The following is a 14,514-nucleotide window of genomic DNA, read 5'->3' as shown; positions in this document are numbered from 1 at the left end:
CTCCCTAATAACACGCACATGAAATCTGCACAGTTGAAGAAAGTTAATTCTCACCTGTTTCTTGTGACTCAACTGGCCATAGGTCATTTGAGTCACTTTGTTTTCATCATCGTGGTTGTAACAAGCACTACAACCTTGATAAAAACAACCTTGGAACTCAAACGCCGTTTGTACATCATCGATAATGGCGTATCCGTCCAGGTAGTAGCTACCGACTTTCTTCTCACCCCCTTGTAACACGTGTCTTATATCTATGCCCTCTATATGCACTATGTACATTAGCCACTGTATGGCCGGTGTTGAGTAACGCTTCTGAGTGTTGTGATTGTTATCGTCCGGTACAAGCGCCAATGTGTTTTCCTTTAAAAATTTACATTGGAACATGGCCATGCAAACCGATTCTAATGTGGTAAGTTGAAAGAGGTCAACGTGCCTCTTAACAATTACAGGGCCCTTTTTCTTATATACAACATCCTGTTCAGTCATTGATAAAATGGCATCTTGGAACGTCTTACAAGCCCTCTGTAATATTACCACATCCTCCTTGCAATAGCATTTAAGTTCATCCTGGAAGATAAATGGCTGATGCTTGTATTTCTCATACCACTCTTTGAATTCAACCAACTCTGATTCCATCATATATTGCATGCCAAAATGCTGGATATCCGGCATGATGCCTATATAATTTTGGTTAGTGGCGGTGTTAAAAAATGCGGGAAATTGCCTTTTGAGCCCTCAAAACCCATTGCTTTTGGTAAACAACTGAGGCACATGGGCAATAAATGTAAAGAGTCAATAATCTTATCATTAAATCAAGAACCGTAATGCACATCAGTTTACCACCCTGCACCAGCACATAAGTTTTAAATTTCTCCTTAATCATCTAGCGCATTACAAAGTATCCATCATAATGCCTGGCATAATGGGCTATGAATGTGTACCTCTAAATTTTGGTCTCATGAATGTTTTTACAAATACTTTGAAACAAGCAACACACTGAAACTTCAAGGATTGTTCATCCACTAGTGTTAACGTGTAACAGTAATTTGGTAAGTGTACACCCATCTCCTGCATGCATTCAAAATCATAAAAAAAATATTTTTAGTAGGCTCCGCAGGTTTAATGTTTTGTATATAACACAAATGACCTGCAAAACTGCCAATGCACACTTTGCAAACCGGGCATGTCATTCCCCAACACTTGTGGCTGGGGCTGGTGTACAAACCACAGCGATAGCAATACAATTTTTCAAGGCAAAGTGTTTTGGAAGACAACGCTAGAGCCTTGTGCTCTTCTAAACCATCAGTTGACCTGCAAAACACCCTACACACAGGGCATCTTAGTGCCACCTTCCCTGTTGTGATTATTTCTGTGGTGGTACACTGTGTGGCAAAACTTGCAGAAGAATCCAGCACTCACAAACGCTTTTATGTCTAATATATCGTAGTAATGGTCATCATGCCATAAGATGAACAGTATGTCATCTTTGTATTGACAGTCTGTACAATAGTAAGGCCAGTCGCCGCTACTGTAATAAAGTATTTCAATTGTTGCTTTTAAGTGATTTTCAAAACAAGCAGCATCGCTAAAACTGATTGCTTTGGAAGATTCAAAGCTTTATGAAGCTTGAGAGCTCAATCGTGTATGACAAGATCTGTGGCATTACCATTGTCCAGAAGTTGCAGAGACAAGCCGCCAGACACAGATTGTTACAGCTGTTATTAAAATCGTATCACAAATGCCTGTGTTTCTCAATAATAAGGCTGTGTTGTATTGTCCGCAGGTGTCAGCCCGTCATGGTGCCTACTACGCGATTCTTGAAAACAGAGATCACAAATTTCAACTTTGTATCAAATAAAACCTCAGAATTACTTTGCAGGGTGTATGTTATCTGATTAAAAAAACTGATGGCTTTTAATGTATCGTGTGGCCTACAATGTGAATAAATTAGGGATGTGCAGGCTCGGATAGGTTCGAGTTTGCACGTGGAGTTCGGATTTTTCCCTCCAAAAAAACGGAACTCAGAACGAGGCAAAACGTTATCTTACATGGACGAACATCATCATTCCTGGACAAAAGACCAGGAATGATGATGTTCGTCCATGTAAGATGACGTTTTGCCTCGTTCTGAGTTCTGTTTTTTTGGAGGGAAAAATCCGAACTCCACGTGCAAACTCGAACCTATCCGAGCCTGCACATCCCTAGAATAAATGGCATTGTGTAAACCTCCTCCCTCCAACCTTAACTGCACATGGTCATTAGGGTTGACATTAACCATGTAGCTTTCGAGCATGGCCTGTATTGCATCGTGTATCGCCTTCATAATGTCTTATGTAACCCTATCCAAATTGACAAACCAGAAATTATGGTGGATTTCAGATGCCCTGAAATTGGGGGGGTTTCATTAATATCTGCCTAAAAAAACAGGGTGCGGCTCCTCGTTATTACCAGGAGATTCCAGACCGACAGGTTCAGGTGGTGCTACGACATGGTCCATCAGTGATGATCATCTATCTATGCGTTGCAATGGTACGTTGTCATTCTGTTCACTAAACCTACGATTGCCTTGCCATCCTAGTCTAAGCTGTTTCTGCCTTCTTGCATTTATTAAAGCCCAAACAGCGCTCTTTACTTTTAAATGCTTGTATGTATTTTTACAGCACTGCAATCTACGCACTGCAAGGCGGTTCAATCCGCGTCATGTCATAATTAGTCATTTCTTTTTTATACTGAATACGTGGGACTGTATGAATGCATTTGCTTCACTACCTACTCTGTTCTGTTTTAATATGCCTTCTATATATTGGTTAATAAAATCATAAAGCACACGCTGATTGCATTTGCTGCTGTGCATAATTTCTGTGTGTCACGTTTAAAATTACCTCATATACATAATAAAAGCCAATTTTCTACACAAAATCAAGCATATTTCTATATTTAATAATACTAATAATTAGGGGTGAGCGGGTTCGGATTTCTGAAATCCGAACCCCCCCGAGCCCCCCCGATCCGAGTCCGATCCGAGTCAGGCTCGACTTTTCCCGCCTGACTCGGATCTGAAATCGAGGCAAAACGTCATCATCCCGCCTTCCGAGTCTCGCGGGTTTTGGATCCTATATAAGGTACCCGCGTCGGCGCCATTTTCTCACTCGGCTGTGGACAGTGAAGAGGGAGGGTGGGAGTTAGGGCTGTGTAGTGTAGTGTAGTGTAGTGTAGTGTAGTGCTGCTGTTGTCCACTACTTCAAAGTCCATAGGGGCTGGCTGTGTTGTGCTGTGCTGCTGTTGTTAATAGGGGCTGTGTCCACTACTTCAAAGTCCATAGGGGCTGGCTGGACTGTGTTGTGCAGTCAGTTCTCCATAGGGGCTGTGTCCACTCCAAAGTCCTGTGCAGTGTCCCAGTCCTAAAGGAGTGCTGTAGTGTTGTCCAGGGGGTGCTCTGTCCATCAGGGGTGCTCCCCCCAAGTGCTAAAAAAATAATATATTTTCTGTGTTTGTGAATTGTGTGCGCAGTAGCCGCACGTGCATCAACAAAGTAGTGCCAAGCGTGCGCCTGTGTCATAAGTAAAGGGCCGGCTGGCTTGACCGTTAAAGGGTGCTGTAACCCCCGAAAGTACACTCCAGTCCAAACCAAAAAAAAATTATTTTCTGTGTTTGTGAATTGTGTGCGCAGTAGCCGCACGTGCATCAACAAAGTAGTGCCAAGCGTGCGCCTGTGTCATAAGTAAAGGGCCGGCGGGCTTGACCGTTAAGGGTGCTGTAACCCCCGAAAGTACACTCCAGTCCAAACCAAAAAAAAAATTATTTTCTGTGTTTGTGAATTGTGTGCGCAGTAGCCGCACGTGCATCAACAAAGTAGTGCCAAGCGTGCGCCTGTGTCATAAGTAAAGGGCCGACTGGCTTGACCGTTAAGGGTGCTGTAACCCCCGAAAGTACACTCCAGTCCAAACCAAAAAAAAAATTATTTTCTGTGTTTGTGAATTGTGTGCGCAGTAGCTGCACGTGCATCAACAAAGTAGTGCCAAGCGTGCACCTGTGTCATAAGTAAAGGGCCGGCTGGCTTGACCGTTAAGGGTGCTGTAACCCCCGAAAGTACACTCCAGTCCAAACCAAAAAAAAAATTATTTTCTGTGTTTGTGAATTGTGTGCGCAGTAGCCGCACGTGCATCAACAAAGTAGTGCCAAGCGTGCGCCTGTGTCATAAGTAAAGGGCCGGCTGGCTTGACCGTTAAGGGTGCTGTAACCCCCGAAAGTACACTCCAGTCCAAACCAAAAAAAAATTATTTTCTGTGTTTGTGAATTGTGTGCGCAGTAGCCGCACGTGCATCAACAAAGTAGTGCCAAGCGTGCGCCTGTGTCATAAGTAAAGGGCCGGCTGGCTTGACCGTTAAGGGTGCTGTAACCCCCGAAAGTACACTCCAGTCCAAACCAAAAAAAAAATTATTTTCTGTGTTTGTGAATTGTGTGCGCAGTAGCCGCACGTGCATCAACAAAGTAGTGCCAAGCGTGCACCTGTGTCATAAGTAAATGGCCGGCTGGCTTGACCGTTAAGGGTGCTGTAACCCCCGAAAGTACACTCCAGTCCAAACCAAAAAAAAAATTATTTTCTGTGTTTGTGAATTGTGTGCGCAGTAGCCGCACGTGCATCAACAAAGTAGTGCCAAGCGTGCGCCTGTGTCATAAGTAAAGGGCCGGCTGGCTTGACCATTAAAGGGTGCTGTAACCCCCAAAGTACACTCCAGTCCAAACCAAAAAAAAAATTATTTTCTGTGTTTGTGAATTGTGTGCGCAGTAGCCGCACGTGCATCAACAAAGTAGTGCCAAGCGTGCGCCTGTGTCATAAGTAAAGGGCCGGCTGGCTTGACCGTTAAAGGATGCTGTAACCACCGAAAGTACACTCCAGTCCAAACCAAAAAAAAATTATTTTCTGTGTTTGTGAATTGTGTGCGCAGTAGCCGCACGTGCATCAACAAAGTAGTGCCAAGCGTGCGCCTGTGTCATAAGTAAAGGGCCGGCTGGCTTGACCATTAAGGGTGCTGTAACCCCCGAAAGTACACTCCAGTCCAAACCAAAAAAAAAATTATTTTCTGTGTTTGTGAATTGTGTGCGCAGTAGCCGCACGTGCATCAACAAAGTAGTGCCAAGCGTGCGCCTGTGTCATAAGTAAAGGGCCGGCTGGCTTGACCGTTAAAGGGTGCTGTAACCCCCGAAAGTACACTCCAGTCCAAACCAAAAAAAAATTATTTTCTGTGTTTGTGAATTGTGTGCGCAGTAGCCGCACGTGCATCAACAAAGTAGTGCCAAGCGTGCGCCTGTGTCATAAGTAAAGGGCCGGCTGGCTTGACCGTTAAGGGTGCTGTAACCCCCGAAAGTACACTCCAGTCCAAACCAAAAAAAAAATTATTTTCTGTGTTTGTGAATTGTGTGCGCAGTAGCCGCACGTGCATCAACAAAGTAGTGCCAAGCGTGCGCCTGTGTCATAAGTAAAGGGCCTGCTGGCTTGACCGTTAAAGGGTGCTGTAACCCCCAAAGTACACTCCAGTCCAAACCAAAAAAAAAATTATTTTCTGTGTTTGTGAATTGTGTGCGCAGTAGCCGCACGTGCATCAACAAAGTAGTGCCAAGCGTGCGCCTGTGTCATAAGTAAAGGGCCGGCTGGCTTGACCATTAAAGGGTGCTGTAACCCCCGAAAGTACACTCCAGTCCAAACCAAAAAAAAATTATTTTCTGTGTTTGTGAATTGTGTGCGCAGTAGCCGCACGTGCATCAACAAAGTAGTGCCAAGCGTGCGCCTGTGTCATAAGTAAAGGGCCGGCTGGCTTGACCGTTAAGGGTGCTGTAACCCCCGAAAGTACACTCCAGTCCAAACCAAAAAAAAAATTATTTTCTGTGTTTGTGAATTGTGTGCGCAGTAGCCGCACGTGCATCAACAAAGTAGTGCCAAGCGTGCGCCTGTGTCATAAGTAAAGGGCCGGCTGGCTTGACCGTTAAAGGGTGCTGTAACCCCCGAAAGTACACTCCAGTCCAAACCAAAAAAAAAATTATTTTCTGTGTTTGTGAATTGTGTGCGCAGTAGCCGCACGTGCATCAACAAAGTAGTGCCAAGCGTGCGCCTGTGTCATAAGTAAAGGGCCGGCTGGCTTGACCGTTAAAGGGTGCTGTAACCCACAAAGTACACTCCAGTCCAAACCCAAAAAAAAATTATTTTCTGTGTTTAGCCGCACGTATATATCAAATCGATATAACATAAATGGAGGACCAAACTTTCTCCGATAAAAATAAAATAGAGAAAGATCAAGAACCACTTCCTCCTAGTGCTGAAGCTGCTGCCACTAGTCATGACATAGACGATAACATGCCATCAACGTCGTCTGCCAAGGCCGATGCCCAATGTCATAGTAGAGGGCACATACAATCCCAAATGGCAAAGTTCAGGAAAATGACCTTGAAAAAGACATTTAAATCAGCTGAAGAGAAACGTAAACTTGCCAATATGCCATTTACGACACGGAGTGGCAAGGAACGGCTAAGGTCGATCCCTAGTATGTTCATGACTAGTGGTTCAGCTTCACATGACGATGGAAGCCCTCCTCCCACTAAAAAAATCAAAAGAGTTAAGCTGGCAAAAGCACAGCGAAGAACTGTGCTTTCTAAGAAGATATCACAAATCCCCAAGGAGAGTCCAAGTGTGGTGGTGGTTGCGATGCCTGACCTTCCCAGCACTGGACGGGAAGAGGTGGCTCTTTCCACCATTTGCACGCCCCCTGCAAGTGCTGAAAGGAGCACCCACAGTCCACTTGCTGATATGCAAATTGAAGATGTCACTGTTGAAGTACAACAGGATGAGGATACTGGTGTAGCTGGCGCTGAGGAGGAAGTTGGCGAGGAGGATTCTGATGGTGATGTGGTTTGTTTAAATCAGGCTCCGGGGGAGACAGTTGTTGTCCGTGGGATGAAAAAGCCCATCACGGTCATGCCTGGGCAGAAGACCAAACATTCCACCTCTTTGGTCTGGCAATATTTCTATCCAAATCCGGACAACAACTGTCTTGCCATATGTACCATATGTAAAGGTGAAATAAGTAGGGGTAGGGACGTCAACCACCTAGGAACATCCTCCCTTATACGGCACCTGCAGCGCATTCATAAAAAGTTACTGTCAAGTTCAGAAACTTTGGCTAAGACCGTAAGCAGTCCAGGGACACCTAAATCCCGTTGTCCTGTTGTATCCAAGCGCCTGCAAACCACACCGTCAACTCCCTCCTCGTCAATTTCCTCCTTAGTTAGGATCGGAAGTAGTCCTGCAGGCCATGTCACTGGCATGACTGACTCTCCTATCCGGGATTCCTCCGGAGGATCCTGCATTGCTACGCCTACTGCTGCCGCTGCTGCTGTTGGGAGTCGTTCATCATCCCAGAGAGGAAGTAGGAACACCACTACTTTTACTAAACAATTGACCCTCCAACAGTCCTTAGCGAGGAGGATGAAGTACGACAGCAGTCATCCTGAAGCAAAACGTATAACTGAGGCCTTGACTGCTATGTTGGTGTTAGACGTGCGTCCGGTATCCGCCATTAGTGCAGTGGGATTTAGACAATTGATGGAGGTAGTGTGTCCCCGGTTCCAAATCCCATCTAGATTCCACTTCACTAGGCAGGTGATACCGAGACTGTACAGAAACGTCAGAAAAAGTGTCCTCAGTGTCCTGAAAAATGCCGTTGTACACAATGTCCACTTAACCACGGACATGTGGACAAGTGGAACAGGGCAGACTAAGGACTATATGACTGTGACAGCCCACTGGGTAGATGTATCACCTTACGCAGCAACAGCAGCAGCGTCACCAGTAGCAGCATCTCAGAAATGCCAGCTCGTTACAAGGCAGGCTACGCTGTGTATCACCGGTTTCAGTAAGAGGCACACCGCCGACAACCTCTTAGAGAAACTGAGGGAAATCATCGCCCAGTGGCTTACCCCACTTAGACTCTCCTGGGGATTTGTGATATCTGACAACGCCACCAATATTGTGCGGGCATTACATCTGGGCAAATTCCAGCACGTCCCATGTTTTGCTCACACAATAAACTTGGTGGTGCAGAATTTTCTGAAAAGCGACAGGGGCGTGCAGGAGACGCTTTGGGTGGCCCGAAAAATTTCTGGCCACTTTCGCCATTCAGCGACTGCGTGCCGAAGACTGGAGCGCCAGCAAACACTCTTGAACCTGCCCCGCCATCACCTGAAGCAAGAGGTTGTGACGCGGTGGAACTCAACCCTCTATATGCTTCAGAGGATGGAGGAGCAGCAAAAGGCCATACAAGCCTATACATCCACCTATGACATAGGCAAAGGAGGGGGTATGCACCTGACTCAAGCGCAGTGGAGAATGATTTCCGTGTTGTGCAAGGTTCTCCAGCCCTTCGAACTTGCCACACGTGAAGTCAGTTCAGACACTGCCAGCTTGAGTCAGGTCATTCCCCTCATCAGGCTTTTGCAGAAGCAGCTGGAGAAAGTGAAGGAGGAGCTAAGACGGAGCGATTCCGCTCGGCATGTGGGACTTGTGGATGAAGCCCTTCATTCGCTTTGCCAGGATTCCAGGGTGGTCAATCTGTTGAAATCAGACCACTACGTTTTGGCCACCGTGCTCGATCCTAGGTTTAAAGCCTATGTGGTGTCTCTCTTTCCGGCCGACACAAGCCTGCAGAGGTGCAAAGACCTGCTGGTGAACACACTGTCAGCTGAAGCGGAACGTGACACGTCAACGGCTCCTTCTTCATTTTCTCCTGCAACTGGGGCTGCCAGGAAAAAACTTAGGTATCCTAAGCAACCCGCTGGCAGTGATGCAGGGCAGGCAGGACCAAGTTTGGACATCTGGTCCGGACTGAAGGACCTGGCAACAATTTCTGACATGTCTACTGTCACTGCATATGATACTGTCACCATTGACAGAATGGTGGAGGATTACATCGGTGACAGCATCCAAGTAGGCATGGCAGACAGTACATACCTGTACTGGCAGGAAAAAGAGGCAATTTGGAGGCCCCTGTACAAACTGGCTCTATTTTACCTGAGTTGCTCCCCCTCCAGTGTGTACTCCGAAAGAGTGTTTAGTGCAGCCGGGAACCTTGTCAGCGAAAGGCGTAGGAGGTTGCTTCCACAGAATGTGGAGAAGATGATGTTCATCAAAATGAATTATCAGCTCTTCCAGGGAGACCAGCCTCCAGAAGGTACAGAGGGACCTGTGGTGGTGGATTCAAGTGGGGACGAGTTAATACTTTGTGAGGATGAGGATGTACACACTGAAGAGGGTGAGGAATCGGTGGATGAGGAGGATGAGGATGACATCTTGCCTCCATAGAGCCAGTTTGTGCAGGGACACATTAATTGCCAGCTTGTTTTGTGGGGGCCCAAACGAACCAATCATTTCAGCCACAGTTGTGTGGCAGACCCTGGCGCTGAAATGATTGGTTTGTTAAAGTGTGCATGTCCTGTTTATACAACATAAGGGTGGGTGGGAGGGCCCAAGGACAATTCCATCTTGCACCTCTTTTTTTTCTTTGCATTATGTACAGTTTGGGGCCTAGTTTTTCAAACTGCCATCCTGTCTGCCACTGCAGTTTCACGCCTAGATGGGTCACGTGTTTGTGCCGCCCACTCGTGTCGCTTAGCATAGTCATCCAGCTACCTCGGTGCAACGTTTTGGACATAAAAACACTATTGTGAGGTGTGAGGTGTTCAGAATAGACTGGAAATGAGTGGAAATTAAGGTTATTGAGGTTAATAATAGCATAGGAGCAGAAAAACCTACAAATTCTGTGATTTTAGCTGTTTTTATGCTTTTTTTAAAAAAAATACAGATCCAAAACACAAAACCCAGAACCCAAAACACGGAAGGGTGGTTTTGGCAAAACCAATCCAGATCCAAAACACGAAGAAAGATCCAGATCCAAAACCAAAACACAAAACACGAAAAGTGGCCGGTGCACACCCCTACTAATAATGCATTTACAAATGGTGGTGATATTTGTATATAATACATAGTTTTTATATATATATATATATATATATATATATATATATATATAAACTGACCGATGTCAGAACAATTTAAACATGCGGTATAAGCATATAGATTGCTTAGGGGAATGGTCACAATATGTTAATTCTATTTTAAATTAATATTTAATATGGTATTTATAATATAACTTAATTATACACAAAGCGATACAAAGGAGATTTAACTGCACCAAAATGTTAGTATACACGCTGAATAGAACACTGTTGCTATAACATGAGAATATGCACTGTAACATCTATAAACAGCACATCCGCAATTGTCCGCAAAAGACAAATCACACATTATAACCAACACCAACATATCCATATACATATATATATATATATATATATATATATATATATATTAGGAGTGAGCGGGTTCGGATTTCTGAAATCCGAACCCCCCGAGCCCCCCCGATCCGAGTCCGATCCGAGTCAGGCTCGACTTTTCCCGCCTGACTCGGATCTGAAATCGAGGCAAAACGTCATCTTCCCGCCTTCCGAGTCTAGCGGGTTTTGGATCCTATATAAGGTACACACGTCGGCGCCATTTTCTCACTCGGCTGTGGACAGTGAAGAGGGAGGGTGGGAGTTAGGGCTGTGTAGTGTAGTGTAGTGTAGTGTAGTGCTGCTGTTGTCCACTACTTCAAAGTCCATAGGGGCTGGCTGTGTTGTGCTGTGCTGCTGTTGTTAATAGGGGCTGTGTCCACTACTTCAAAGTCCATAGGGGCTGGCTGGACTGTGTTGTGCAGTCAGTTCTCCGTAGGGGCTGTGTCCACTCCAAAGTCCTGTGCAGTGTCCCAGTCCTAAAGGGGTGCTGAAGTGTTGTCCAGGGGGTGCTCTGTCCATCAGGGGTGCTCCCCCCAAGTGCTAAAAAAATAATATATTTTCTGTGTTTGTGAATTGTGTGCGCAGTAGCTGCACGTGCATCAACAAAGTAGTGCCAAGCGTGCGCCTGTGTCATAAGTAAAGGGCCGGCTGGCTTGACCGTTAAGGGTGCTGTAACCCCCGAAAGTACACTCCAGTCCAAACCAAAAAAAAAATTATTTTCTGTGTTTGTGAATTGTGTGCGCAGTAGCCGCATATGCATCAACAAAGTAGTGCCAAGCGTGCGCCTGTGTCATAAGTAAAGGGCCGGCTGGCTTGACCATTAAAGGGTGCTGTAACCCCCAAAGTACACTCCAGTCCAAACCAAAAAAAAAATTATTTTCTGTGTTTGTGAATTGTGTGCGCAGCAGCCGCACGTTCATCAACAAAGTAGTGCCAAGCGTGCGCTGTGTCATAAGTAAAGGGCCGGCTGGCTTGACCGTTAAGGGTGCTGTAACCCCTGAAAGTACACTCCAGTCCAAACCAAAAAAAAAATTATTTTCTGTGTTTGTGAATTGTGTGCGCAGTAGCCGCATGTGCATCAACAAAGTAGTGCCAAGCGTGCGCCTGTGTCATAAGTAAAGGGCTGGCTGGCTTGACCGTTAAGGGTGCTGTAACCCCCGAAAGTACACTCCAGTCCAAACCAAAAAAAAAATTATTTTCTGTGTTTGTGAATTGTGTGCGCAGTAGCCGCACGTGCATCAACAAAGTAGTGCCAAGCGTGCGCCTGTGTCATAAGTAAAGGGCCGGCTGGCTAGACCGTTAAAGCGTGCTGTATCCCCCGAAAGTACACTCCAGTCCAAACCAAAAAAAAAATTATTTTCTGTGTTTGTGAATTGTGTGCGCAGTAGCCGCACGTGCATCAACAAAGTAGTGCCAAGCGTGCGCCTGTGTCATAAGTAAAGGGCCGGCTGGCTTGACCGTTAAAGGGTTCTGTAACCCCCAAAGTACACTCCAAACCAAAAAATTATATATTTTCTGTGTTTGTGACTTGTGTGCACTGTGGCTGCACGTGCATCAACAAAGGAGCAGCGCCAAGCGTGCGCCTGTGTCCCATAAGTAAAGAGCCGGCTGGCTCATTTCTTAAAGGGTGGTGTAACCCACAAAGTGCACTACTCTCCAGCAAAAATAAAAAAATATTTTCTGTGTTTGTGTGCGCTTTAGCCGCACGTATATATATCAATATAACATAAATGGAGGACCAAACTTTCTCCGATAAAAATAAAATAGGGAAAGATCAAGAACCACTTCCTCCTAGTGCTGTTGCTGCTGCTGGGAGTTGTTCATCATCCCAGAGAGGAAGTAGGAACATCACTACTTTTACTAAACAATTGACCCTCCAACAGTCCCTAGCGATGAGGATGAAGTACGACAGCAGTCATCCTGAAGCAAAACGTATAACTGAGGCCTTGACTGCTATGTTGGTGTTAGACGTGCGTCCGGTATCCGACATTAGTGCAGTGGGATTTAGACAATTGATGGAGGTAGTGTGTCCTCGGTTCCAAATCCCGTCTAGATTCCACCTGCATCCTCAAAGCAGCAGCGACAAGCGTGCATCTGTCTGTTAAAGGGTGGTGACACCCTCAAAGTGTGCTACACAAACAATTAAAATATTGTTCTTTTTTTTTCTGTCTTTGTGAATTGTGTGGGCTGTAGCCGCACCTGCATCCTTAAAGCAGCAGCGACAAGCGTGCGTCTGTCTGTTAAAGGGTGGTGACACCCTCACAGTGTGCTACACAAACAATTAAAATATTGTTCTTTTTTTTTCGGTCTTTGTGAAATGTGTGGGCTGTAGCCGCACCTGCATCCTTAAAGCAGCAGCGACAAGCGTGCGTCTGTCTGTTAAAGGGTGGTGTAACTCTCAAAGTGCTCCAAAAAATAAAAAACTATTTTTTTAATGTGTTTGTGACTTGTGTGCGATGTAGCCGCACTTGCATCTTTAAAGCAGCAGCGACAAGCGTGCGTCTGTCTGTTAAAGGGTGGTGACACCCTCGAAGTGTGCTACACAAACAATAAAAATATTCTTCTTCTTTTTTCTGTCTTTGTGAATTGTGTGGGCTGTAGCCGCACCTGCATCCTTAAAGCAGCAGCGACAAGCGTGCGTCTGTCTGTTAAAGGGTGGTGAACCCTCAAAGTGTGCTACACAAACAATTAAAATATTGTTCTTTTTTTTTTCTGTCTTTGTGAATTGTGTGGGCTGTAGCCGCACCTGCATCCTTAAAGCAGCAGCGACAAGCGTGCATCTGTCTGTTAAAGGGTGGTGACACCCTCACAGTGTGCTACACAAACAATAAAAATATTCTTCTTTTTTTTTCTGTCTATGTGAATTGTGTGGGCTGTAGCCGCACCTGCATCCTTAAAGCAGCAGCGACAAGCGTGCGTCTGTCTGTTAAAGGGTGGTGTAACTCTCAAAGTGCTCCAAAAAATAAAAAACTATTTTTTTAATGTGTTTGTGACTTGTGTGCGATGTAGCCGCACTTGCATCCTCAAAGCAGCAGCGACAAGCGTGCGTCTGTCTGTTAAAGGGTGGTGACACCCTCAAAGTGTGCTACACAAACAATAAAAATATTCTTCTTTTTTCTGTCTTTGTGAATTGTGTGGGCTGTAGCCGCACCTGCATCCTTAAAGCAGCAGCGACAAGCGTGCGTCTGTCTGTTAAAGGGTGGTGACACCTCAAAGTGTTCTACAGAAACAATTAAAATATTGTTCTTTTTTTTTCGGTCTTTGTGAAATGTGTGGGCTGTAGCCGCACCTGCATCCTTAAAGCAGCAGCGACAAGCGTGCGTCTGTCTGTTAAAGGATTACATCAGTGACAAAATCCAAGTAGGCATGTCAGACAGTCCGTACCTGTACTGGCAGGAAAAAGAAGCAATTTGGAGGTCCCTGTACAAACTGGCTCTATTTTACCTGAGTTGCCCCCCCTCCAGTGTGTACTCCGAAAGAGTGTTTAGTGCAGCCGGGAACCTTGTCAGCGAAAGGCGTAGGAGGTTGCTTCCACAAAATGTGGAGAAGATGATGTTCATAAAATGAATTATCAACTCTTCCAGGGAGACCAGCCTCCAGAACGTACAGAGGGACCTGTGGTTCCTGCAGGGACGAATTAATACTCTGTGAGGATGAGGATGTACACACTGAAGAGGGTGAGGAATCGGTGGATGTGGAGGATGAGGATGACATCTTGCCTCCGTAGAGCCAGTTTGTGCAGGGACAGATAAATTGCCAGCTTGTTTTGTGGGGGCCCAAACGAACCAATCATTTCAGCCACAGTTGTGTGGCAGACCCTGGCGCTGAAATGATTGGTTTGTTAAAGTGTGCATGTCCTGTTTATACAACATAAGGGTGGGTGGGAGGGCCCAAGGACAATTCCATCTTGCACCTCTTTTTTTTCTTTGCATTATGTACAGTTTGGGGCCTAGTTTTTCAATGCCATCCTGTCTGCCACTGCAGTTTCATGCCTAGATGGGTCACGTGTTTGTGCCGCCCACTCGTGTCGCTTAGCATAGTCATCCAGCTACCTCGGTGCAACCTTTTGGACATAAAAACACTATTGTGAGGTGTGAGGTATTCAGAATAGACTGGAAATGAGTGGAAATT

This window comes from Taudactylus pleione, unplaced genomic scaffold (genome assembly GCF_031769625.1).
Source record: "Taudactylus pleione unplaced genomic scaffold, aTauple2 ptg000032l, whole genome shotgun sequence".
Taxonomy (NCBI): Eukaryota; Metazoa; Chordata; class Amphibia; order Anura; family Myobatrachidae; genus Taudactylus; species Taudactylus pleione.
Note: the sequence above shows the minus strand (reverse complement) of the source record.